Source organism: Pelodiscus sinensis, chromosome 11 (genome assembly GCF_049634645.1).
Source record: "Pelodiscus sinensis isolate JC-2024 chromosome 11, ASM4963464v1, whole genome shotgun sequence".
Taxonomy (NCBI): domain Eukaryota; kingdom Metazoa; phylum Chordata; order Testudines; family Trionychidae; genus Pelodiscus; species Pelodiscus sinensis.
In genome coordinates, this window is record NC_134721.1 from 38,334,667 (window position 1) to 38,361,288 (window position 26,622).

The window sequence follows — 26,622 nt, forward strand, 5'->3', positions numbered from 1 at the left end:
TTTATTTTATAGATGTGAAAACATGAACAAATACAAAATGCTCTGGGTTTTTGTCTTCTATTATTAATTACTATTATGTAAAATCAGAAAACCAAGAGGTTCTAGCTCAATAAAAAATAAAACCAGGAGAAAGGATATTTCAGAAAAAAAGAAGTAGCAGACGTCTCACCAGAAAAGTCAGTTTCTTGTTTTAATTTGTCCTATTGGCAATAATTGTGGATCAAGACACAGATTAGCATATTTACATTGTTTTGCTAGATTCTGTATTTTTCTCTGTGAAAAAAATAATACTAAAAAAAATCAGTTTTCACAAGATTTCTATCCCCTTTTCTTGATCAAAATGATTTGGATAAGTATCTGAATTGTTTATGCTCATACAAAGCTTTGAAATGCACCCATCACTACTGCTCATCAAATATTTGCTACAAATTTAAGCTTCTGAAGCGGATACCAACTCTAAATCTCTGACTGGAAAAGGAATCCAACAGAAATGTGTTGAAGTAGCATCACAGATGAGGACTTTTTAACTGCAGTGACAAAATAAAATCTGTCTTTCTCTCTCTTTGCAGTTACAATGTTAGCGTGGAATTACCCATACATTTCCACCATAAGGCCTCCTTCTACAAAAGCTCAGATACACGTGATTAATGGAATTCTACTGGATTCAACATGCTTAAAGTTAAGCACATTTGTGAGTATTTTCAGCATTGTGATCTTGTTTACTAAGCTTGAAGTGCTCAGGTTTTCAATGCATGCACTCCTGTAAGCAGAAATATATTTTGACAGCAAACCAACACTCTACTCTCAAACACTTCATTGCTCCAGATATAACTAGTTCAGGATCAAGTTCTGTTTTATTTGGTAGAACCCAGCCAACATGTTAAATAGATGTATAATTCTTATTGCAAGAGTTCTGCCAAAACTTAACTAACGTAATTCAATGTACCAAAAGAATACTTCTCTATAGCACTACCTAAAATTCAAAAGAAAACAAAAGGAAAAAGAATAGAGCAAAAATCAGCAGCTATATTCATATTTCATCCAACATGGAGCCATGACAAAGATGAGTGCATTTCATAAAAAGTATGTGAAAAAAATGCAGCTCAACAGACTTTATTTTTGTAAGATTTTAGTTTAAGTGATTACATGAACACATTTAATTTGTCATTTTAAAGGAAAGTGAGTTTGGCTCCCAGATGCCTAACCCCTTTGAATATCTTACCTCTACTTTTTAGCAGATTGATCTTTTTCCACAATTCTCTATTTATCTGAACTCTACTAGAAGTGATGGTAACCCTGACAGTTTTGAAAAGTATAGTAATTTCTCATGTCCCAATAATACCATTGACTGGAAAATAAACTCTTAGCAATTAAATAATTTTCATCTTAAAATTCTTTTAAATAAAAGTTTGCTACATTTAAATCAGCAGTTCCCAACCACTGGGCCATGGGCTGGTGCCAGACCATGAACTGCTGTCTGCTGGTCCACGGCAGCTGCCAGAGCTGAAGCTGGTTATTCGTGGTGGTTCTGGGGGCCCAGGCTATGGTACACCCTGGCCCCTAAGCCGTCACACAGCAATCGGCTTCAGCTCCAGCAGCCCCCACATGGCCCCCACATGAATTTGCAATTTTGCAAATAAAATGTTACCGGTCTGCCAAAAGTTCGTGAATGGGTTTGCTGATCCAAGGTCTGAAAAAGGCTGGAAACCACTGACTTAAATATTGATTAAATCACCTGTGAATTAACTGAAAGCATTTCCTTTAAAAAGATAACTCAAACAAATTTGATTTTTTGCTATTTCTAATAGGACTCAAAATTTCCCAGTCCTAGAATAAAATTTACAAAAATGACCAAGTCCAGTTTTTATTAGCATAAGTCTAATTGAAAGACTAAGGGATTTAGGAGCTTAAGTCCCTTTTGAAAATGGGATTTAGTCTCTTAAGCCTTCAAGTGCTTTTGAAATCTTTACTCCTCAGACTGTATCAGACCCAACCAACTTACTATTTTTCTTTCTCTGTCCTTACTGTCTCTGTATTTATTTTCTTACCTATTTAATCTTATAAAAAGTGCACTTCTTTTAAGCTCAAAGGACATTTACAGGAGGAGAAGGATAATGGAATTAAAGCACTAGACTGACACACAAGAGAGCTGAATTCAACTCTCCATTTTGCCACAGATTTCTCTGTATCTGTAGTCAAGTAACGTTTTCTCTCTGCTCTCATTCCCCATTTGTAAATGGAGGAAAAGATCTCTATTTGCCTTGTCTCTTACTCTGTGTCAGTTCAGTAGAAGCATTGCAAGAATACAAACAATAATGTACGTGTAGTACATCTAGATTGACCCATCTCTTTCACAGGAGTAAAAAAAAAAAATCCTTTGTGAATGAATTCTCCTCTGTATTTTTCCACCCCCAAAACATATCAACTTTACCAACATAATAAGTAGGCTGAAAAATCAGTTTGCATTCTGCTCCCTGGCTTTCTGCATACACCACAGTCAAAAGGCAATAACACAAGAAAATCTTTATGCCTATTTATCAGTTTCTCAGGTTGACCAGATCTGTCATACACTGGTATGACAGCTTATTTGCTGAATTTGTTTACCCCTACTGTCATTCCAGATGTAGCGTAATGCTTAAATTGGTAACACTCAGATTAATATAATCAGTTACCCAGTTTAGAGCAGATGAATTCAAACTGGAATAGCAAAACACTTAGGCTGTGTCTACACTGGCATCCCTTCCGGAAAAGGGATGCTAATGTAGCACTTTGGAATAGGCAAATCCGCGGGAGATTTAAATATCCCCCGTGGCATTTGCATTAACATGGCTGCCGCTTTTTTCCGGCTTGGGGAAAAGCCGGAGAAAAGCGCCAGTCTAGACGTGATTCTCCGGAAAATAAAGCCTTTTCTGGAGGATTTCTTATTCCTACTTTCAAGCAGCCATGTTAATGCAAATGCCGCGGGGGATATTTAAATCCCCCGCGGATTTGCCTATTCCAAAGTCTACATTAGCATCCCTTTTCCGGAAAGGGGTGCCAATGTAGACACAGCCTTATTCTCTTGCAATTAAAACATTCTCCAGTTAAACTTGTTTAAAAAGGCACCTGAATTAGAGATACTTAGCAGCCCCAGGTTTGAGAGACTATTTGCTCTTCTAAATGGCTCACCAGTTTAAAGGAAGAAATATAAATCAAGCCAAGATTGGATAAGCAACACAGGTTGGTTTGTCATTGCTTCTTGACTGTGATATTTTTCTTACTGGCACTATTAGCAGATATACACTTCTAGCCTATAAGATACTTTGTGCACACGTGGCCAGAATGGATCCCCAAATCGTTAAACAGTCCACTTTTCTTTGCTTTAAATGATATGTGGCCTAGATATCTTTCTACCATTCACCTACAGGTTAGAGATCCCACACCTAAACTCATTGTAAATGGAGGAATAAATAGAGCTTGATCCAGCAAGATACTCACAAATGCTTTTGAAGTCTTTGGCAACTGTAGAATTGGGCAATTGATTGATTCACAGAAAAGATACGTTTCTTTATACTACTATGAATTTCAAAAGCCAGCTGTTCACAGAAGTAAACAGACATGCACATAGGTGAAAGGAATTATGTTTCTGCAATTTTCAGCATTCTTGTTATTGATGTCACAGGAAAGAAATGTTGCCGCTGAATTTATTTCCAGGTCTCATCTTCATGTCACACTTTCCTTTTTGCTAACAAAATGGCCATTTTTCTATTTCAATATGTAAATACTGAAAATTTCCTTATTGAATTATATCTCAATTCATAATATACATAAAGTTGTTGGTGAATACTTTATAAAGGGGCATTAATTAAAATAGTATAGCTTAAAAGGTTGAAAAAGGACTATTGAAATATTTCACACTGTCTAAAAATGGCTGAATGAAAAACGGCTGAAGACAGAAGTGTTATATAGTGATTGTTTCTCACCAACAGACACCACAAAGCAGTTTGGATATGGTGGTTTAAGCTGTACAGGCAGTCCCCGGGTTACGCAGATTGTCGGATCCGTACTTACGAACGGGGCTTTTCTCGCCCCGGAGGACGCCATTTCTCCATTCTAGAAATTGTCTACCATTTGCCTAACTCTACTATCACTCACATTAGAGGGAATTTTATCATTTACTTCAATGATAACAGCACTGAGTCAATGCTAAGCTCTTAGGATTGAATTTCAGACGTGATTGGCCTCCACCGCTCTCCCCAGTTCTAGTATTCTGTAATTCTAAGGAATTCAGGGTGTGGAGAGGGCTCCATGCAGAGGCAGTAGGTTGGGATGCCGGCTCTGGGGTGGTGTCAGGGATAATGGCTTTGGGGAGTAGGAGGGGGCTCCAGGTCTGGGGATGGAACTGAGGAATTTGGAGGGGGGCTCTGGCCTAAGACAACGGGTTGGGGTTTAGGAGGAGCTACATGCTCTGGGTTGGGGGTGCAAATTCTGGGGTGGGGTCAGAAAGTAGGGGTTCAGTGTGGAGAAGGTAGCTATAGCCTGGGGCAGGGAGTTGAGGTGCATGGCTGGGGGCAAAGGCTCTGAAACAGGGCTGGCGATGAGTGATTTGGAGTGGAGGAGGGTGCTCTGTGATGTGATAGAATATTTAGAGCTATTAGGGCTTGGGCAGGGGTTGGGAGCTGAGGCTCTAACTGAGGCTCTAGATGAGAGGTCTGGGGTACAAGAAGGTGCTCTGGGCTGAGATCAAAGGACAGGAGGGGAACCAGGGCTAAGGCAGGCGGTGGGGATACAGAGGGCGCTCAGGAGTCAGGCTCTGGATGATCCTTCCCTCACGCAGCTCCCAGAAGCATCAGCATTTCCCCCCTCGGGATCCTATGCAGAGGCACAGCCAGGTAGCTCTGCACATTCTGCGAAGCGGACAGGAGCTGCAGACAGGGGAGTCTGAGAGGGACCGCAAGAGATCCCACCGCTGAACAGGCTACTTGGTGAGAGTACTCGCTTTTGGTGTGAGTGAGTTTGCTCGACTGTTTGAATTTTGTTTGTTTGTTGAGTTCTGAATCTGATTTCAGGTGACTGCAGTTTCAGCTTCAGCTGCTGTGGTAGTTGGAACTGAGTGCCTGACCTTTTGTTCCCTTGATTGCACCTGGTCAGCCTTCCCCTGTGTGTGACTCATCGGGGGCAGGCTTGGCCTGGGCAAGCAGGCTTTAAAAGCCAGAGGCAGAGAGCGACCAGGGAGCGAAGCGGAAAGGAGCTGCAGACAGAGGAGTTTGGCAGAGGGAGGCCTACAATGGTCAGGAAGACCCGCAACACCTGTGCCAGCCCTGCTTCTGTCTCCTCCACTGGCACCTGTAGCCAGACAGAGCACCTGAGCATGGATGCCTCTACCCAGATCCTGGTGTGGTTTTGCAGAGACTGTGGATTGCAATTCCCACTTACTGATATCCAGGCTGGGGAGATCATCCAATGTGAAAGCTGCCTGCTGGTGGAATCTCTCAGGCAGCAGGTGGCAGAGCTACAGGAGGTGGTGGCTAGGTTGAGGAGCACCCTCATCCATGAGAAATTCCTGGACCGTGTTCATGAGAAGACAGCTGAGGTAGCTGTCCCGGTACACAGGACTGAGGACACACCAATGGTGGAGGAAGAGACGGCTCAGGGTGGACAGTGGCAGCTGGTTACTTCTGGCAGCAGGCACTTCTCCACCCCTGCTCCGAACCCTCCTGCCATTGTACTAGGAAACCGTTATGCTCTTCTTTATACAGGAGATAAGGAATCACCCCCTATACTGAAGGAGGAGAAGCCCCATACTTCCAAGGCTGGAAGGTCTGCTGCACCACTGCGAATAGGAAACGTAGGGTAGTGGTGGTCGGAGACTCTCTTCTGAGGGGGACGGAGGCGCCCATATGTCGCCCTGACATTTCATCTCGGGAGGTATGCTGTCTGCCGGGGGCCTGTAGCCGAGATGTTACGGAGGCATTGTCGAGGATTATCCGGCCCTCTGACTACTAACCCATGCTACTCATCCATGTGGGCACTAATGATACTGCGAGGTGTGACACTGAGTGGATCAAGAGTGACTACAGCGCTCTGTGAGTACGGGTGAAGGAGTTTGGAGCGCAGGTGGTATTCTCTTTGATCCTTCCTGTCGAAGGTAGGGACCTGGGCAGAGACAGGTGCATCCTGGAGGTGAATGCCTGGCTACAAGGATGGTGTCGCCAGGAGGGCATGGGCTTCCTCAACCATGGGGTGCTATTCCAGGAAAGACTGCTAAGCAGGGATGGTGTTCACCTTTCAAGGAGGGGGAAGACCCTATTTGGACACAGAAAGGCTAACCTAGTGAGGAGGGCTTTAAACTAGGTTCGACGGGGACAGGTGAGCAAAGCCCACAGGTAAGTGGAGAACATGGAGACCTGGGAGATGGGTTGGAAATGGGAGGGAGCGTGGGCTACAATGGCAGAGAGAAAGGAGGCTCAGGGCAAAACTGGGAGGCAAGGTCAAATCAGGATCTTAGATGCCTATATACAAATGCGAGAAGTAAGGGAAATAAGCAGGAAGAACTGGAAGTGTTAATAAATAAGTACAATTATGACATTGTTGGCATCACAGAAACTTGGTGGGATAATACTCATGATTGGAATGTTTATATAGAAGGGTACAGCTTGCTCAGGAAGGATAGACAGGGAAAAAAGGGAGGGGTGTTGCCTTATACATTAAAAATGAACATACTTGGAGTGAGGTGGAGGTGGGCAGAGAAGACGGAAATGTTGAGAGGCTCTGGGTTAGGCTAAAAGGTATTAAAAACAAAGGTGATGTCATGCTAGGCGTCTACTACAGGCCACCTACCCAGGTGGAAGAAGTGGATGAGGCTTTTTTTAAACAACTAACAAAATCATCCAAAGCCCAAGATTTGGTGGTGATGGGGGACTTCAACTATCCAGATATACGTTGGGAAAATAACACTGCGGGGCACAGACTATCCAATAAGTTCTTAGACTGCATTGGAGACAACTTTTTATTTCAGAAGGTTGAAAAAGCTACCAGGGAGAAAGCTGTTCTAGATTTGATCCTAACAAATAGGGAGGAACTGGTTGAGAATTTGAAAGTGGAAGGCAGGTTGGGTGAAAGCGATCATGAAATCATAGAGTTCACAATTCTAAGGAAAGATAGAAGGGAGAACAGCAAAATAGAGACAATGGATTTCGGGAAGGCGGATTTTGGTAAGCTCAGAGAGCTGATAGGTAAGGTCCCATGGGAATTGAGACTGAGAGGAAAAACAACCGAGGAGAGTTGGCAGTTTTTCAAAGGGACATTGATAAGAGCCCAAAAGCAAGCTATTCCGATGTGTCAGAAAGATAGAAAATATGGCAAAAAACCGCCTTGGCTTAACCACGAGATCTTGAATGATCTAAAAACAAAAAAGGAGTCATATAAAAAATGGAAAGTAGGACAAATTACAAAGAATGAATATAGGCAAACAGCACAGGAATGCAAAGGCAAGATTAAAAGGCAAAGGCACAGAATGAACTCAAACCAGCTACGGGAATAAAGGGAAACAAGAAGATGTTTTATAAATACATTAGAAGCAAGAGGAAGACCAAGGAGAGGGTAGGCCCACTGGTCAGTGAGGAGGAAGAAACAGTAATAGGAAACTTGGAAATGGCAGAGATGTTCAATGACTTCTTTGTTTCGGTCTTTACCGAGAAGTCCGTAGGAATGCCTAACATAGTGAATGCTAGTGGAAAGGGGGTAATTTTAGAAGGTAAAATAAAAAAAGAACAAGTTAAAAATCACCTACAAAAGTTAGATGCCTGCAAGTCACCAGGACCTGATGAAATGCATCCTAGAATACTCAAGGAGCTGATAGAGAAGGTATCTGAGCCTCTAGCTATCATCTTTGGAAAATCATGGGAGACAGGAGAGATTCCAGAGGACTGGAAAAGGGCAAATATAGTGCCCATCTATAAAAAGGGAAATAAGAACAACCCAGGAAACTACAGACCAGTTAGTTTAACTTCTGTACCAGGGAAGATAATGGAACAAGTAATTAAGGAAATCATCTGTAAACACTTGGAAAGTGGCAACGTGATAGGGAACAGCCAGAATGGATTTGTAAAGAACAAACCATGTCAAAACAATCTCACAGCTTTCTTTAATAAGATAACAAGTCTTGTGGATAAGGGAGAAGCAATGGATGTGGTATACCTAAACTTTAGTAAGACGTTTGATATGGTCTGGCATGATATTCTTATCAATAAACTAGGCAAATACAACTTAGATGGGGCTACTATAAGGTGGGTGCATAACTGGCTGGATAACCGTACTCAGAGAGTAATTATTAATGGTTCACAATCCTGCTGGAAATGCATAACAAGTGGGGTTTCACAGGGGTCTGTTTTGGGACCGGCTCTGTTCAATATCTTCATCAACTATTTAGATATTGGTATAGAAAGTACGCTTCTTAAGTTTGCAGACGATACCAAACTGGGAGGGATTGCGACTAATCTGGAGGATAGGGGCATAATTCAAAATGACTTTGACAAATTGGAGAAATGGTCTGAGATAAATAGGATGAAGTTTAATAAAGACAAATGCAAAGTGCTCCACTTAGGAAGGAACAATCAGTTTCACACATACAGAATGGGAAGCAACAGTCTAGGAAGAAGTATGGCAGAAAGGGATCTAGGGGTTATAGTGGACCACAAGTTAAATATGAGTCAGCAGTGTGATGCTGTTGCAAAGAAAGCAAACATGATTCTGGGATGTATTAACAGGTGTGTTATGAGCAAGACACGAGAAGTCATTCTTCTGCTCTACTCTGTGCTGGTTAGGTCTCAATTGGAGTATTGTGTCCAGTTCTGGGCACCGCATTTCAAGAAAGACGTGGAAAAATTGGAGAGGGCAGAACGAGAATGATTAAAGGTCTAGAGAACATGACCTATGAGGGAAGGCTGAAGGAATTGGGTTTGTTTAGTTTAGAAAAGAGAAGATTGAGGGGGGACATGATAGCAGTTTTCAGATATCTAAATGGTGTCATAAGGAGGAGGGAGAAAACTTGTTCATCTTGGCCTCTGAGGATAGGACAAGAAGCAATGGGCTTAAACTGCAGCAAGGGAGGTTTAGGTTGGACATTAGGAAAAAGTTCCTAACTGTCAGGGTGGTCAAACACTGGAATAAATTGCCCAGGGAGGTTGTGGAATCCCCATCTCTGGAGATATTTAAGAGTAGGTTAGATAAATGTTTATCAGGGATGGTCTAGACAGTATTTGGTCCTGCCATGAGGGCAGGGGACTGGACTCGATGAGCTCTCGAGGTCCCTTCCAGTCCTAGTATTCTGTGATTCCCCCATCCACAGATACTGCTCCAGGATCTCGCATTGACCATGGTTTTGCAATGGGAGCTGCAGAGCAGGCAGTCAAGATAGGGACAGTGTGCATAGCCCCAGGGATGCCCGTATGCATAGAAGCCAGAAGCGGGGCATGCTGCTGCTTCTGGAAGCTGCACAGAGCTATGACAGGTAGGGAGCCTGCTTTAGCCTTGCTCTGATGATGACTGGACTTTTAACAGCCTGATCAGTGGTGCTAACTGGAGCTGCCAGGGTCCACTTTCAACCTAGCATTCTAATAAAAAACTGGACACATGGAAACCACAAGAATAGGTGAATACGTCTCTAAGTTAAAAATGCGCGCACCAGCTGACATTTTAGAAACACTGAAGACCAGATAGTGTGCAGGATATGAGGCTTAGCTTTGGGGAAAAGTTTGGAGAAACACGGGGTTGCAGAACTACCCAAATAGAACTACCCACATTAGAACCCCGGAAGAGCAGTCAGCAGAAACTATCCACACACTACATAAGAAGATGCAGCTGATGAAGTGGGTCTTTGCCCACGGAAGCTTATGCTCCAACACTTCAGTTAGTCTATAAGGTGCCACAGGACTCCTTGTCACTTTTGCTGATCCAGACTAACACGGCTACCCCTCTGATACATAAGAAGAGAAAACAACAGTAGCAGAAAACAATACAAGCATATGCAAGTACTGGGTGAAGAAAAATGAGAGACAAAAATAAAAGTGTCCATCTTTTGAGCAAATTGTGACAGATGTAATCATTTTGCAGCCAAGTGCTTGTTCGGAAAGGAAAAAAATTAAGTTGCACACAGTAATTCAAGACTACAACTGTGAGTATGAAGATATTATATGGGTGGAAAAAAAACAGTGAGTAAACAGTGCACAAAGTCCCTATTAAACACCAGAAACAATTGCATGCAAACATGTTGCTTGAGAGGAAATTGATGCAGTTTCAATTAAATTTTGGTGTAAGTTGTAACATTATCTCTATCACGCTGGCAAATCCAGATACACGGTTGGAAGATACTAATATGCTGTTAACAATATACGATCTTAACACATTCACGCCCATGGAAAAATGTAAGATCAAAGAAAGATGGAAGAAATACAGACAGGATTTTATGGTCACAAATGATGAGACAGACTGGTGACTAAAGATATGATGGATAGGACGAGAAGACAATACAGATGAAGAATTACAGGGAAACAGAGATAGTGTTTATAAAGTAAAGACTGATCTAATGGAAAGCCAGTTAAATTCTGAAAAGAAAAAAGTACCAATTCATTATTACAGCCACTGAAAGATGAACGGTAGAGTTTACCAAAATATGAAATTATACAGCCTGTGGAAAGGGAACACCTTAGACAGTTTTACGATGGTAAAAAAATATCCAGAAAATTGAGAACATGAATAGACCAAAAGCCTTTCAACAAAGCTTTGAAACCGAACTATTTCTTTCTACATATAATTGAAAACATTTGATCTAACATATGTCTTTTTACAGTACACAATATAAAAAAAATGTATTCTGTTATATACTGGATGAAGGAGCCAGTTACTTGACAATATTTGCAACTCCCTGAGAGATTGATGGTCAAGACTGAATGAAGACAATAACAGACCATGTGCAGATATTGGGAGAGAGTTATAATCCAGAATAATCACAGTGAGAACATGACTACAAATTACCTTTTTTTTTTTTTTTTTTTTTTACAGATGCAGAGAAAAGAATCTGAAATTGAACTTAGACAAGCTCACACTGGGTATGTCTACACTACAAAGTTCGAACTAACAGACGTTAGTTCGAATTAACTTTGATAGGCGCTACACTAGCACTCCGTTAGTTCGAATTCAATTCGAACTAACGGAGCGCTTAGTTCGAACTAGGTAATCCTCATTCCACGAGGATTAAGCCTAGTTCGAATTTACTAGTTCAAATTAAGGGCTGTGTAGACCCTTAATTCGAACTAGTGGGAGGCTAGCCCTCCCCAGGTTTCCCTGGTGGCCACTCTGGCCAACACCAGGGAAACTCGTCTGACCCCCTCCCGGCCCCGGAGCCCTTAAAGGGGGCACAGGGTGGCTACGGTGCCCGTGCCAGGTGCAAGCCTGCCAGCACCCAGCTAGCAGACCCTGCACCTGGCACGGATCGAGCCACCCACCCGATGCCCCCAGCCCTCCCCCTCTTCCCGGGACCAGGCTGGCGGCTCCCGGGAGCTTGCCCGGGACCGCAAGAGGCGGGCACCCGCCTGGGCTAGTGCGGATATCGTGGACCTCGTCCACAATCTCCGCACTAGGCACAGGAAAGTGGCCGGCTAGGGCAGGAGAGCTGCCAGCCTGGCCACCCAGGAGCAGGAGTGCATGAAAATCAAGGTGGTCCACTGAGACCCCTGACCCTGAGCCCTGAGCTTACAATGGCCGTCCTGGGTCAGACCAAAGGTCCATCTAGCCCAGTAGCCTGTCTGCCGACAGCGGACAACCCTAGGGACCCTGGAGGGGATGGACCGAAGACAGTGACCAAGCCATTTGTCTCGTGCCATCCCTCTCCAGCCTTCCACAAACCTTGGGCAGGGATACCACTCCTACCCCCTGGCTAATACTACTCCATGGACCCAACCTCCATGACTTGATCTCACTTCCCTTTATACTCTGTTCTAGTTCTAGTCTTCACAGCCTCCTGCAGCAAGGAGTTCCACAGGTTGACTCTGTGCTTTGCGAAGAACAACTTTCTGTTACTAGTTTGAAGCCTGTTACCCATTCCTTTCCTTTGGTGTCCTCTAGTCCTTCTTTATGGGAACTAATGAAGAATTTTTCTGTGTGCATCCTCTCCACCCAGCTTCTGCTTTTAGAGACCTCTATCCTGTCCCCCCTCCATCTCCTCTTTTCTAAGCTGAAAAGTCCCAGTCTCTTTAGCCTCTCTTCATATGGGACCTGTTCCCAACCCCTGATCATTTTAGTTCCCCTCCCCTCTCCCAGCCTCTCTCTTCCCCTCTCCCACCTCTTTTTCCCAGTCTCCCCCAGTTTTGTTCAATAAAGACAGATTCCATTTTTGAACACAATTGTCCTTTATTTTGTACATCAAGAAAAGGGGCTAGGGAATGGTAAGTGGAAGGAGGTGAGGGAGGAATGGGGTACGCGCCCCCGATGGGGAGGACTGGGCTGGCTCTGCGGGCTTTTGGGGTGGAACCTCTCCTGCAGCCCCCCGATTGCTCCCTCTCCCCAGATGGCAGCCTGCTGCAAGTGCAGCCGGTCTGATAGCCGAGTGCTGTGATGTGCCCAGTGTGGGTACTCTGGGCACTCCAAGCCAGGACTGCTTTGTAAACGGGGCACCCCTGAGAACTGTCTGTCCGGGGTGGGAGTCGGGACCCTTTAAGCACAGCCCTCGGCTAGCCTGAGACAGCATCTCCACGCTCTAAGTCCTCCTCTGATGCCCTGCTGGCACTGCTTCCGGCCATCCTTAAGCCCGGTTCAGGGTCCACTTAATGTGGACATGCTAGTTCGAATTAGCAAAACACTAAATTGAACTAGTTTTTTAGTCTAGATCCGTTAGTTCGAATTAGCTTAGTTCGAATTAACTAATTCGAACTAACTTAGTTCGAATTAATGTTGTAGTGTAGACGTACCCACTGAGAGTAACTAAAGTGCCCTACATTGGACATGTATTGACCTCGAAAAGCCTGAAAGTGGACTCTGAGAAAGAAAGGGTAATTCGAGAAATGCCAAGATCCACCAATGTTAAAGGAGTCTAGAGATTCCTGAGAATGAATGGTCAATTATTTAGTATTTTTTAACCATTTGTTTCAGAGCTGCAAGATCCTGAGACAGCTGATAAATTGAGATCTCATATAGGAGTAGACAGATCAACAGAAACAAGCAGTCAGAAGAATAAAAGATGACTGGGAGCTTCCTATTTTGAAATATTACAGCCTCAAGGAACCCCTAATGGTGGAGACAAGGAATCCATGATCATTACAAACTATTTTTCCAGTTTCTGGGAGATAACTGTTTTCCAGATACAGAATTCAGAATATCGTATGGAAGTTAAAACCACACTTTGAATGGATTCTGAGCATTGTGTGTTCCAACAACAGACAACACTTTGTTTCAGGAGAGTTGCAGAAGAGTCCATTAATTAAACTTGCGTCAGAATGAGATCTTATATAGTAGATGATCTGGACACAATGGAGCGTAAAACAAAGGGTTTACTGACTGATTAGGTAAAACAAAAATGTAAGTAGACCGGGGTTACCCAACCTCTTATTGTTTGAAGTTCTCTGTCAGAGGCAACCTTTCACTAAACAAACAGAACAAACTTAGCTGTACACAACTGAGTTAACTCTAACCTCGGTCACAGCTTTTGCCTGACGTATATACAGCAGCAGTGATTCAACATCATGCCACTGTCCAACTGTTAGATATCTTGAAATCCAATATAGTTTCTGGTAACAATTTTTAATATACCAGCTGAATGTGCATGGGCTTCTACCATGGCTACTTACATATATCAGAGGGGTAGCCGTGTTAGTCTGAATCTGCAAAAGCGACGAAGAGTCCTGTGGCACCTTATAGACTAACTGAAGTGTAGGAGCATAAGCTTTCGTGGGCAAAGACCCACTTCGTCAGATGCATGTAGTGGAAATTTCCAGAGGCAGGAATAAATATGCAGGCCAGGATCAGGCTGGAGATGACCAGGTGGATCCAATCAAGGAGGATGAGGCCCACTTCTAGCAGCTGATCTGGAGGTGTGAATTCCAAGAGAATAGAAGCTGCTTTTGTAGTTAGCAAGCCATTCACAGTCTTTGTTTAATCCAGAGTTGATTGTGTCAAACTTAAAGATGAACTGTAGCTCAGCAGTTTCTCTTTGAAGTCTGGTCCTGAAGTTTTTTTGCTGCAGGATGGCTACTTTTAGATCTGCAATAGTGTGTCCAGGAAGATTGAAGTGTTCCCCTACAGGTTTTTGTATGTTGCCATTCCTAATATCAGATTTGTGTCCATTGATTCTTTTACGTAGGGACTGTCCTGTTTGGCCGATGTATATAGCAGTGGGGCATTGTTGGCACATGATGGCATATATTACGTTGGTGGATGTGCAGGAGAATGTACCAGTGATCAGCCATACTGTCACTGGTACATTCTCCTGCACATCCACCAACGTAATATATGCCATCATGTGCCAACAATGCCCCACTGCTATATACATCGGCCAAACAGGACAGTCCCTACGTAAAAGAATCAATGGACACAAATCTGATATTAGGAATGGCAACATACAAAAACCTGTAGGGGAACACTTCAATCTTCCTGGACACACTATTGCAGATCTAAAAGTAGCCATCCTGCAGCAAAAAAACTTCAGGACCAGACTTCAAAGAGAAACTGCTGAGCTACAGTTCATCTTTAAGTTTGACACAATCAACTCTGGATTAAACAAAGACTGTGAATGGCTTGCTAACTACAAAAGCAGCTTCTATTCTCTTGGAATTCACACCTCCAGATCAGCTGCTAGAAGTGGGCCTCATCCTCCTTGATTGGATCCACCTGGTCATCTCCAGCCTGATCCTGGCCTGCATATTTATTCCTGCCTCTGGAAATTTCCACTACATGCATCTGACGAAGTGGGTCTTTGCCCACGAAAGCTTATGCTCCTACACTTCAGTTAGTCTATAAGGTGCCACAGGACTCTTCGTCTACTTACATATAGATGTTCATTTCCTCTTATAGAATCAGAGTCTGATTTCACCTGATCAGCTATCAAAGAATTGGTTGTTTTGCAAGATTACGTAACTAATGTTTATGCATAATACAGAATATGAATTATTTAACCCAATAAAAATAAACTGAGAGTAAACATGATGCATTATGCTCAAAATGATGGCCAAACTTTCAAAATACAATTGTATGTGAATCAAGACTAACATACTTGTTTTACTGATATTTTACAAAAGATCCATTATGTAATTTACGAGTAAGGTGACATCTTGTGAAATTTGATATGTAGTTATGCCCTTCAGTTAACAGTTATAAGACACAGTTAATGATCCACACCTAAAATGAAGTCTGTCGGGAAAGCTTCTATGAATAGTGGGAAAAAGCTAGAGAGCGAGCTTTGAGGTTGGTGTTGGCTAAAGAAGCTTGGGACCTCTCCTTTTATTCTTGGTTCCTTCTGCCTTTGGAGAAATATATTCTTTGTAAAAAACAATTAGAAGTCCCATGGCACCTCAGGGACTGCCTATTACATAGAAGATTGATGCTGCTACAATCAATCTTGTGGGATTTGTTTTAGCGTGTCTAGTATAGACACACTAAATCAAAATCTGGGGGTGCCCCCATTGGCACCGATACTCCTGCTCCTCACAAAGAGTAGGGAAAGCCAATGGGAGCATACAATGAGGTTTACCAGTTATTTTAAGAGAAGGGTTTTCTCTCAAAATAACCACATCTTAACAGCATCTGTTATTTCGAAACAGCGCTATTTTGAAATAGCGCCATAACGCGAATATGCAAATGAAGCGCGGGATATTTAAATCCCGGCTTCATTTGCAATTTTGAACGTCTTCATTTGCATCCCTCTCTCGAAAGAGGATGCAAGTGTAGACATAACCCTTTTGTGAGCAGAACCTACTTCATCAGATGAATTGGAGTGGAAATTATTTATAATATATAAGAAAAGAAGGGAACTACTTATCAAATGTAGGATCCATGTTAATGAGGCCAATTAAGTCAGGACGGATGTGGTCTCTAAGGTGCCACAGGACTCCTTGTTTTTTGTTTTTGTTTGTTTTTGCAGATACAGAGTAACACAACTACGCCTCTGATTCCTTGTAAACATGTAAGACTGCAAAGACAACACCCAGTTCCATTAATTTCTTCTTTAATCAGTACCTTCTCGGGCCCCAAACTTTGACTATCTACTTAAGTAAAAAAAAAAAACACACACCATAACATATGCTTGCAAACATTATAAAGGTGACTAGAGGTGCTATATCAATCCACTTATAAAAAACACAATGCTGTAGAAAGTTTAATTGCAATTGCAATAGTCTCAAAATGAACTCATATACTGAAAATAAGGATAGTTTGACAATTAATGTTAACGTAAGAAATCTTTTACATTTCACTGTGGAAACAATCTGCTTAAAAGCTATTCATTATTTAGCCAGGTCCTTCCAATGGAAGGAACACCTCCGTCACCATTCCTTATTGCTGCCACTGTAATTAATGGTAACAATCAAGCTATTCCTCTTGGATTTAAGAAAGATAGGGTAGTTATAGATGTCAGTTTTGGAACCTATTCCCACCTCATCTCCAATGTGAAATAGGTGTTCAGAGTGCACAGTAGGTCAATCTACCCCCCAATGTACATACAGCTAGGTTGATAGAAGAATACTTCATACAGGGAGGCGGTGTTCCTACAACAATATACAATACCCTTTGTTGCTGTAGACTGCACTGATGCTAAGGATTCTGCTGACGTAGCTATGGCATAACAGTTCTAATCCCTGCAAATGAGATATGGTTTAAGTTTTTTGAAGAAGGACACAGAATGTGAGAGTAATTGTCATGATTGACTTTATTTGAATAGGTGGGACTAGCAGTTAGTAGCTAGTTTTATTTGTTTCTGTAACCAACACTGGACACCAAGAGTTTTGAAAAAGAGATAACTTTTTTGTGAATAAATAGCATAAGCACAGTACCATGAATAATTGACCTAGTTTCTGTGGAATTTTTTTTAGACATGAGGCTTTCAAAGCCAGATTGCCAGGTGTATATTTTACTATTTATTCCACACACCCTCTCTAATCCCACTGTATCCAATGGATAGTGAAACTTCAGGCAGGATGTTTTAAGAACAGGAACATTAATTGAGAAACACTGAAATGTCATTGCTATCAAATCAAGTGCTTCCTGTAAAATATAACGGCAGGTACATCAATATCAAGAAAATAGATTCAAGATAGTGATAACATTTTTTCCACCTGCTTGTTTTGCTATGAAATAAACAATACAATTGAACGTAGGTTTTTTTTTAATCCACCATTGTTACTCCTACAATATGCCTTACATAGAAAAGAATTATCTAATCTTTTATTCCTTTTTCTGTACTGTGTACATTTGACAATATTTTGTCACTTTCATTTTCTCTTCCTGCATAGTTTCCCCTCATTCATGTGGTCCTTCCATGAAACAGCAAGGGAAAGGAAAATTCTTTTAAAACAAAACAAAACAAAATTATATTCTGAAACCACAGATTTTGAAGTACTGATGGTTTTTTTACTTTTTAAAAAACTTTTTGAAAAATGGCTGAATTTGAATTTAATTGATGGCAATTCCCATTTGATGTTCTGGGCCATGACTGAATTGTGTTATCACAGATCTTTAAACCGTATAATTATAATTCTATAATTTAACATATTAATTTGGTAATATTTTTGAGATTATAAAACATTTAATAATGCACTCTGTGTCCGGACCAAGGTTCCCTGTAAGCTGCACACCTATGCACAGCCCTTTTCTGATCAGCTAGGGGAGGAGGGACAGGGCACGCCCTCTTAGAGGAGCAGAAGTAGCAGCCACCAGCTATAAATGGAGAAGCTGGCTCCAACCTCTAATGCAGGGCTGGACAAATACAATCTGAAGACCAGATCTAGCTGTGAGAGCCATAGCCAGCTTCCTACCTGCCCCGTACCCGCTCAGCACTCCAGAAAGCTAGGCGCAGGGCCATGTGTGTGTTTGTGAAAACTGAGAGCCTGGAGGAAGGGAAGACAGGCTTCTCATGCTGTCCCACCCCCAGTAGCTCCCATTGCCCAGTTTCAAACAATAGCAGCTGTCTGTCTGCAGAACAGGCAGCATGTGAAGTGCCCCTCCTTCCTCATCCCTGGGCTCACAGCATTCAGTTCAGAACAATAAATATGGCTCCTGCAGATCCCCCAGCACGTACAGGGGCTGGAAGGCAGGGATCCTGGCTAAGGAAACTGCTGGGCTGCTGGCTTGGAGCCAGGTAATTTCTCCCAGCCAGATCTTCTGCCCTCCTACCCCATGTAATCCAAACTTTCTGCATCTCTGCTCCAGCCCCCCAAATACCTCCCCAGACACTGCATTCCCTCCTACATCTGTCCTTAGGTCACAGCCCGCTCTCAGACCTTGCACCCCAATCTTCTATCCCTGGTCACAGCCCAAACCCCTGCACCCCTCCTGTACTCCTGCCCCAGGTCACAGCCCCCTCCCAGACACTGCATCCACTCCTCATCCCCCACTTCACCCAAACTCCCTCCCAGATCCCACACCCCAATCCTTTACCCCAAGCTTCCTTCTGCATTCAACCTCCATTCCAGACCTCCACACCACCTCCATTAATATAATGGAAGAGAGTGGCTCTGAACCACTTACCGTATTCTCAGAATGGCCCCCCCATCAAAAATTATTGCGACCCCCATGTAAATGGCTTAAAGTAAGAATGAAAAAGATTATTTTAACAGAATTTTTTGTGTAGCAGATATCTAAAACTCTGATCTTAATGATACTGTGCTACTAATACATGGTAAACTCTATTGCATTAAGGCTAGATCTTTGCTATCTGGTAGAGTGCTGGCTCTTATGAGTCAGAAGTAGCAAGTACTAGCTGTGATGCTAGTTTGTTTTGTAGGATGAAATCTTATTTGCAAGATCTCTTAAAATCAGGAATAAGGGATCTTCCGGAAAAGGCTTTATTTTCCGAAAGATCCCATCTAGACTGGCGCTTTTCTCCGGCAAAGCCCCGAGCCGAAAAAAAGCGGCAGCCATGTTCATGCAAATGCTGCGGGGGATATTTAAATCCCCCGCGGCATTTGAAATTCCGACTTGTCTCATTAGCATCCCTTTTCCGGAAAAGGGTGCCAATGTAGACACAGCCTAACCGTCTTGTAGCACCTTAGAGATGAAAATATATAAATAGCACAATGAACTTTCATTGGCCCAACCCACTTCTTTAGCCAAGGGTAGAGTTAATTTTCTTTTTATTTGATTTCATATTAAATAACCATAAGCACTGTTGCTTGCTAATTATCCCTTGTTTTAATATTTTCTTACACACTTACGGATTATTTATATATATATTTAGGTCTGTGGTTTTTGTTTGTGCACATCCACATGCTATCTCAATATTGGTGTTGCACATAAGAAATTTTACCCCACTCAAAATAAAATGTAACCCCCCAAGTTCTGCTCTGGACTCTGTGTTCAGGCTCTCAAATAAGCTCTGCTGTGTTCTTGCAGTTTATGTCACTTTACCGGTAACTGGCAGGAGAACGCAGACTCACTCACTGCTCTGGGATCTAACCAGGTATCCTATAATCTGTAGCTACGTACTTGTTTTCAATTCACTCTTGCTTCTTCCCCAGGCCTCTTCCTTCCTGATCCCTCCTACCTTCAAGCTCTAGCTCAGGGTTAAGGTCCTTAACGTCCTCTCTCCCTGCAAATCCAGCTAAGTAAATATACAAGCAAAGAAATTGGCCAGAGATGGGGACCAGGACAGCTATAACCCCACTGGGCCAGCAGGGGTGAGGTAGAGAAAGGGACAGCTATTTCAGAGAGTTTGTCTGTTTGTATGTCTGTGCACCCCTTTCCTGCCGTGGCCATGAAGATGGCAGGTGCATCTCACCTGGCCCCAAGCTGCTGTGATCTGAACACAGCCTCATCTCTAGCCCCACCCCAGAAAAATGATTTAAATAAAGAAAAACAAAACTTATTTGAGTTAAAGACCCAAACAGTGCTGGGTAAATCTTCTAGTGTCCAAATATATTCCAATGATCTGTGAACAGAAAAATAGGAAATTTTACCCAGCTGCAGCTCAGTTGCCTCTCTAAGCCTGAGTCTGTGTTTTTTGAACCTTTATCAGATAGATCTAAATGAGACAATCAAGCTGTATTAGCTGCTAAGAGAGACAGGTAAAAATAAGAGCAGCATTGAGTTCTGTGGAGGCAAAAAGCCTGGCATCTAGAGTGTGAAGTGAACTGAATTACATACAGCAGGGGAAGAAAGGTGATTTTGCAATAGGAAGTGGATGGTGGGCGTGAAGGGCAGTCAAAAAATAAAACAAGCCATTAGTACTTCATATCTGCAGTAATAATGAAGAAAATCAGGACACAGGAGCAGGGATTTTCTATTGTTAAAATATTTTTTTTATAAAAATCAACATGCAGGCAAACAGCAAGACTTATACTAGTGCCCAGCATGCCACGTTTTATTATCCCTGAAAGAGCCAGGATGTTAATTTAAACCTCAAAATGGTTCTGTAAAATTCTGTCAGTAACAGCACAGCAAAGGTAACACTAAAACTTGTACTGGCAAGTAAAACCAAGAGGGAGCAAGATGGATATGTGACAAGGCATGCTATCCCTTTAAGACAGGTTACAGGCCCAGCAGAGTCCTGTTACTGATATCAGTCCCAAAAAGGAGGCATTTGGGGAACTGTTCTTCCCAAAAGACCCAGAATACTATAAGCTAGATGGGAAACCATGCTGGAAAAGAGGACATGCATATAATTAACCTCCATTTCCTTCTTGTGAGACTGAACTGGAAAGGGAAGTATTTCTGCTGAAGATGCCTCTAATCCCAGAGAAGACTCTGAAAGGACAAGAACCGTGGGCTTCTCCATAAACAGAGAAACAAGAGACCAGCAAAAGAGAGCTCAGTCCCAGCTAGGAAGGATTTTTTTGAATATGCACACACAAACACAAGACGAAGGTACCTCTGTGGGCCGGGGAATGACATAGGAATAGGTTGAGGGGACTGCTTCATTATTTAGAATCACCAAGCAGGAGCTCATGTAAAAGCAGAGCAAGAACTCCTCTACACTCCCAAGAGACCGCTGGAGGGGACACTGATGTCATACACTGCATGAAGGGAGGGGGAAATCAAACAGACCTCAAGAATAGGCAACGGCTGTGGGGGAGTCCAGCTAAAGATTGGCAGATGTCCCCTTCTTTTCCATATACCCAGCAGGAAAGAATCCATGGAGTGCCCATGATCCAGGGTGAGAAACAGGAGAGAGTTTTATACAAACCCGGGGCTCAGAGGAGAGAACAGCTCTCTTGTTTGGTTTGGATCTCCATTGCTATGGCTTAAGTCACCAACAGCACCCCTCGAGGCAGATGCTTGTTATGAACATTAGCACTAGCCAGGGACTGTACATTCTGTGAAAGTATTTGTACAAAGACAAACATGACTTGTTTGTCTGAAGATAATCACCACTTAGTGACGTGAAGTGTATTAGCTTTCGTAAAGCCAATTGTGGCTGATAAGACCTTTGAAGACCAAATGAAGTTGCAAAAATTAAATGACTTTTCTATGTCATACAGGAATAAATTTTCTTTGATGATGCATACAGACTTTGCCACATGCATAGATCCCATTAGCAGTAATAGAGCAGTAAGACTTCATCCACTCGTATTAACATTAAAAACGTATCCCATTTAGATAAAGAAAAAGCAAACATTTTCCCTTGATTTTCACTGTATTACATTGATTACAAATTTTTCTATAAATGCTTTTATCATTACACATAGCCTCAGATACTTTAAGTGATTTAATTCCTTCTCCTTATATTAAATCTTGTCCATCACTAATTGTTAACACCACTGTTAAGAGCTCACATTTTTCTTGATAATAGCAATGTATCTTTTCTATAGAAGATTTTTCATTCTTTTGAGAATTTACATCTCCTGTTAGGAAACATGGAAGTGACAGCATAACCATACTTCAATTTGGGGGTGTTTTACACTAGTTTCCTTAATTACAACAGAATTTTGAATGGCAATTCTAATTGCAATTCGTGGCAGTTATGTGAAGCTTTTCCAATAAAGAAAGGAAATCGAGATGGCAGATGCGTGAAATTTTATGCTGTGAAATGACAGTGTGAAGTCATGAAATCTTAACTTGGTCATTCACCTACACCATAAGTATTAAGTAAATAGTTGTACAACAAATAAAATTTCTTGAAGCCCACAGTAACACTAATAAGGTCAACAGCAAAAATTCATATAATAAATAATCTCATGAAGTATTTTCCCCTAAAATTAGGTGTTTCTATGATATAGTCACTATACTACATGCAATATATCTCCAAAAGATGCTGTAAAATTCCAAATCCAGAAAGGCAAATAGTGAAAGGTAATATTTCTATTTGGGAAAGGGAAGTTTTTGAGCTTAGGGAGAACTCTTCTTCAGGCTAGACCAGTCCCCAAATGCCTCAGAAAAAGCAACATGATATTTTCCTACACCCCTAGCCCAGATTGAGTTATGCAGTTTACAAAGCTCAGCTGGACCTCAGAATCAGGCTCACTATTTTGACTAGTGTATCTGGAAATGAGTGAAGTAATTGTATGCCCAATCTACAGTGTTGTTTACTCTGTTTTCTGTAATTTATATCTGATATTAATGCTTCAGCAGGGCAAAATTTAAATGACTCCTGTGAGCACCTCAGCATATACATAAAAAGTTCCACACCTACTAATATATTTTTATGACAATAAAATGCCTCTGACCCCAATTTTTTGAAAGTCATCAGTAGATAATGATACAGCAAGATCAGTAAGCACATCATCAGCCAAAGTAGCCGCATTACTGCACGTCCTTACAACTAAAAAACTAAGAACATTAGAGTTGGAGAGAAGGTGAAAACTTGGCCCTGTTGAAGTCAACAGACGGTTTGCCAGTGAATTCCAGCAAGAATATGATTGAACTCTAAGCCACCTTCATTGAAAAGGGAGTGAACAGGGAAGTCAGTCATTATAGGCTATTAGAATAACCCAAAGCCTTATTGCTTACAGAACACACCCAACCTTTTGATAAAGCCTTCTCACCATAGCTGGAAGGCTCTCACTGAAAGAAAAATAAAGCCATGCTGGAAGCCTCATGGAGCTTCCTCATGCATGGGAAGAGTCCTCAATAAAGTCTGGTATGGACCTGGTAATAGAGTGGTACAGGCAGTCCCCGGGTTACATCAATCCGACTTACATCGGATCCCTAGTTACAAACGGGGGGAGGGGGCACAGCTAGTGTGGGGTGCCTCCCCCACTGTCGCCGCCTCCGGCGGCGCAGGGGGCGCTTCCCCCCAGCAGACCAGGGAGATGCGGAGCGGCTTTTCTCGACGCGGAGGACGCGGGTCTGCTGGGGGGAACAAGACACCAGCCAAAAGGGGGCACTCCAGAGAGGAAAAATTAATTTCCTAGGGAACAGCAGGAGCAGCAGGCAGTGAGATCCATTGTGTTATAGTCCCCACCTTGGGAGCAACAGCTCTTTCCCTCTTCAGCACTAGAGCTGCAAGTATCTTGTTAGCGTCACGTGAAATTAACAAGTCCCTTCCAGCCTGGCAGAGGTGAAGCTGAAAAATTACCCAGTGGTGTGGGTGGGCAAGAATGGGGAGGAGCAGGACAGAAGGGAAGAGGGGATAAGCCCCAACCCCACACCCTGGCTACAGCGGAGCAGGGTAAGCCCCGAGGGGATGGGTCTGGTTGCAAAGTGAGTGAGTGGACAATGAGGACCCACCTGTGGCTAAACTCCTGTTCCCAACACAGAATTTTTCTTTAAAATTAATCCTGTGGATAAATTCACACACACACTTCACAGGAAGGGATTTCCATTTTCTGCTCAGCAGAATACAACAACAGCTTTGATTGTATCAATATTTCACTGTGCTCTCCAATGACTATTGATTACACTTAATACCCATTTCACTGAACCATGTGTAGCAAATTCTATTTGGAACAGTAATATGCATTGAATAAACTTTTTTTAGTTATAAAAAAACAAAGATTCTGACTATTAAATGAATAACTGGGATCTTTCAGGTACCCCAAAAGGAAGATTTGGATATAGCATGAAACACTGAAACCTATGATCAATTTTTAATTAAAATATCAACCAAAAAAACCTTCATATCAAAACAGTATGTGTTTTTCTTAGAATAAGGAAGTTGTATGAGAATCAGGGTCTTTTCCACCTAACTACAGCTCCCCGTCCCCCCCAAAAATATGTACCAGTTCTGACTTACATACAAATTCAACTTAAGAACAAACCTACAGTCCCTATCTTGTACGTAACCTGGGGACTGCCTGTAATTTATCTTGGAATCCTTTAGATACCATAGCGATGAGCATTACAGAAAGCCCCTAGTTAAGTACTTGCTTAGCATGAAACTAATGGCACTGAAAAATGTAAGTCGTAACTTTGTTTCCTTCTCCGATTAAGAATCTTTCCACAAATACACCAGAAAAGAGTGATTGCCTTAAGCTGTAATAACATGCAGACATTGAGATGATCCAGCTGGACATTTAAAGGATTTCTTATTTGAAAATACGTATGTGAAATGTTTTCAGCTGTCAGCGGAGTAAAATGCATGTAGTAGGGCCAATCTGGGAGCTTTCTAAGACCACTCTCCTCCTGGCAAGGGCACTCCACTTTGAACAGCTCTGTCAATGGAGACAGCTCACTGAGATGCTTCTCCTTCCATTTACCCTGGCTTGTGACCTGGGGAGAATTATTTTGTAAACCTCAGCATTGCCTGCCCATATTTCTCATTTAAATGAAAGCTTTATGCCTTGGGCTGGCTGCCCACATTGTTAAGTGTGACAGTTAACCTGAAATTCCTTTTTTGCTTGGATGGCTCCTCATTTGCAGTCTCTTCAGTGAATCTGGGCATTGTGGTTATGTGGAAGCCTCAGAAGTAAGCTGAACGTATTTCGAAACTCATAAAACAGATTTCATTTTGCCATGGTTTCCTCTTTGCCCCTTTACAAAAGGACTGAAGATCCTCCTCTGAAGTGGAGCTGTCGCTGTTACAGCCAGCTGCAGATTTCACTCTTCTTGCTAATGAGCTAAGATGCATTCAAAGCAACAAAGACAGAAACTGTTTGATAATACTACACAGGAGGCACTACAGTGCTCACAGAACTTGTTCAGAGTTGCTGGGCAGTATGAGAGTAACCAGACGCTATGGTATTTTATTGAAACTAGAGCAATCTCCATTTTCGATTCCCCTCCCCCAAGATGCCAAGAGTGTCCTTCCTAACCACATCATTCTTTATGAACTAGGATATCTGATGACTCTAAGAAAGGAGGGTAATTAGTCACATATCTGTAATACTTTCTCTTTGGACTTTCACTGATAATAGTTAGCTATCTCATTATATCATATTAATTGCAGCACAAAAATGTATTTTATCAATTTTGTCTTTTCAGACAGAACTCCATTACCCCACATCACAATACTTTTAAACATATTGGAATTCATGAACCATAATAGAAAATGCTTAATTTTCAAATGTATTTTCAACATAGGTGGAAAATTGACACGTCCTCTCTTCCCAATCTCAGAGAGACCCTACGTCTTTCCTCCCTCCTCTGTGGGACTTCAAATTTCCTAATTTAAACCAGAACTGATATATACTTCAGTTAAGTCTCTCCAAAGCTAAATATTTAATTAATCAAGCTATGTGTTCATAGCTCTATTAAAAATACAGCCTGAATATATCTTAAATTCAGATATAATTTAAATCTGGCCACATGAAACAGAAAATATTAAAATCTCATAAAATGCTTCTGAATTTAATCCAAAATGATTTAATGCAAGAAGGAACAGTAGTGACACCTACCATGAGAAAGCTTGGTCTCATGAGGTATTCAATCCTATCTTACTGATTTAAGTGGTTTGATTCATTCAGGAAATTTGATTATAAGGCTTCAACATGAACTTCTGACTTTTGTGGTTTACCACCTCTAGTTTCAAGATAAATAATTGAAATTCATAGTCTCTCTGATCTAGAGTGGAAAAGGAAAGCTCACAGCATTGGAGCTTTCAGAGTCCAGCCAGGGTAGAATTTTGCAATGGATGCATTTAAAAAAAAAAAACTCATTTAAAGGAACTTCAACTTTTGCTTTGAAACATAAAATACTTTTGTGGTGAAGTCCTGAAAAGCATAATTTTGAACCGTCAGTGTAAATCTGCACAAAATGCAATTATTTCATTCAGTTTTAGAAGGGCATCTATTTCCTCTCCCTTTCCAAATTTCCTTCCAACATTTTTTGTATCACAGTGTGCTATCTCACTTAATCACTTCCCCGCCATTGTAGGGGTTTCAGGCAAGGGTACATCTTAATACCTCCTGTAGCACATATAGTTGTTATACTTTTTGTCAAATTCTGGTTGTAGAGTTTAGAGTGGGGGTGGTTGTTGCGGGTTGCAGATATAGGAGGTCAGACTAGATAATATAGTTGCCTCTTCTAATTGCCTCTTTAATTCTGTAAATGTTATTTTTGTCCATGAAA

At 41.9% G+C, this 26,622-nt stretch overlaps 1 protein-coding gene and 1 long non-coding RNA gene across 19 annotated transcripts in view; one reads left to right on the forward strand and one right to left on the reverse strand.

The window, feature by feature from the left end:
* The window catches only part of LOC102448489 (plasma membrane calcium-transporting ATPase 2), an 858,088-nt gene that overhangs the window by 397,973 nt on the left and 433,493 nt on the right, over window positions 1–26,622 (reverse strand). The gene's annotated exons all lie outside the window — the stretch shown is intronic.
* Window positions 5,065–13,819, forward strand: LOC142830957 (uncharacterized). 2 transcript variants are annotated; one of them, XR_012906523.1, is made up of 3 exons: window positions 5,065–6,065; window positions 11,041–11,087; window positions 13,126–13,819. It is a non-coding gene; the product is annotated as an uncharacterized LOC142830957 (long non-coding RNA). The 2 variants fall into 2 exon arrangements; XR_012906524.1 differs by lacking the exon at window positions 5,065–6,065 and adding an exon at window positions 6,234–6,365.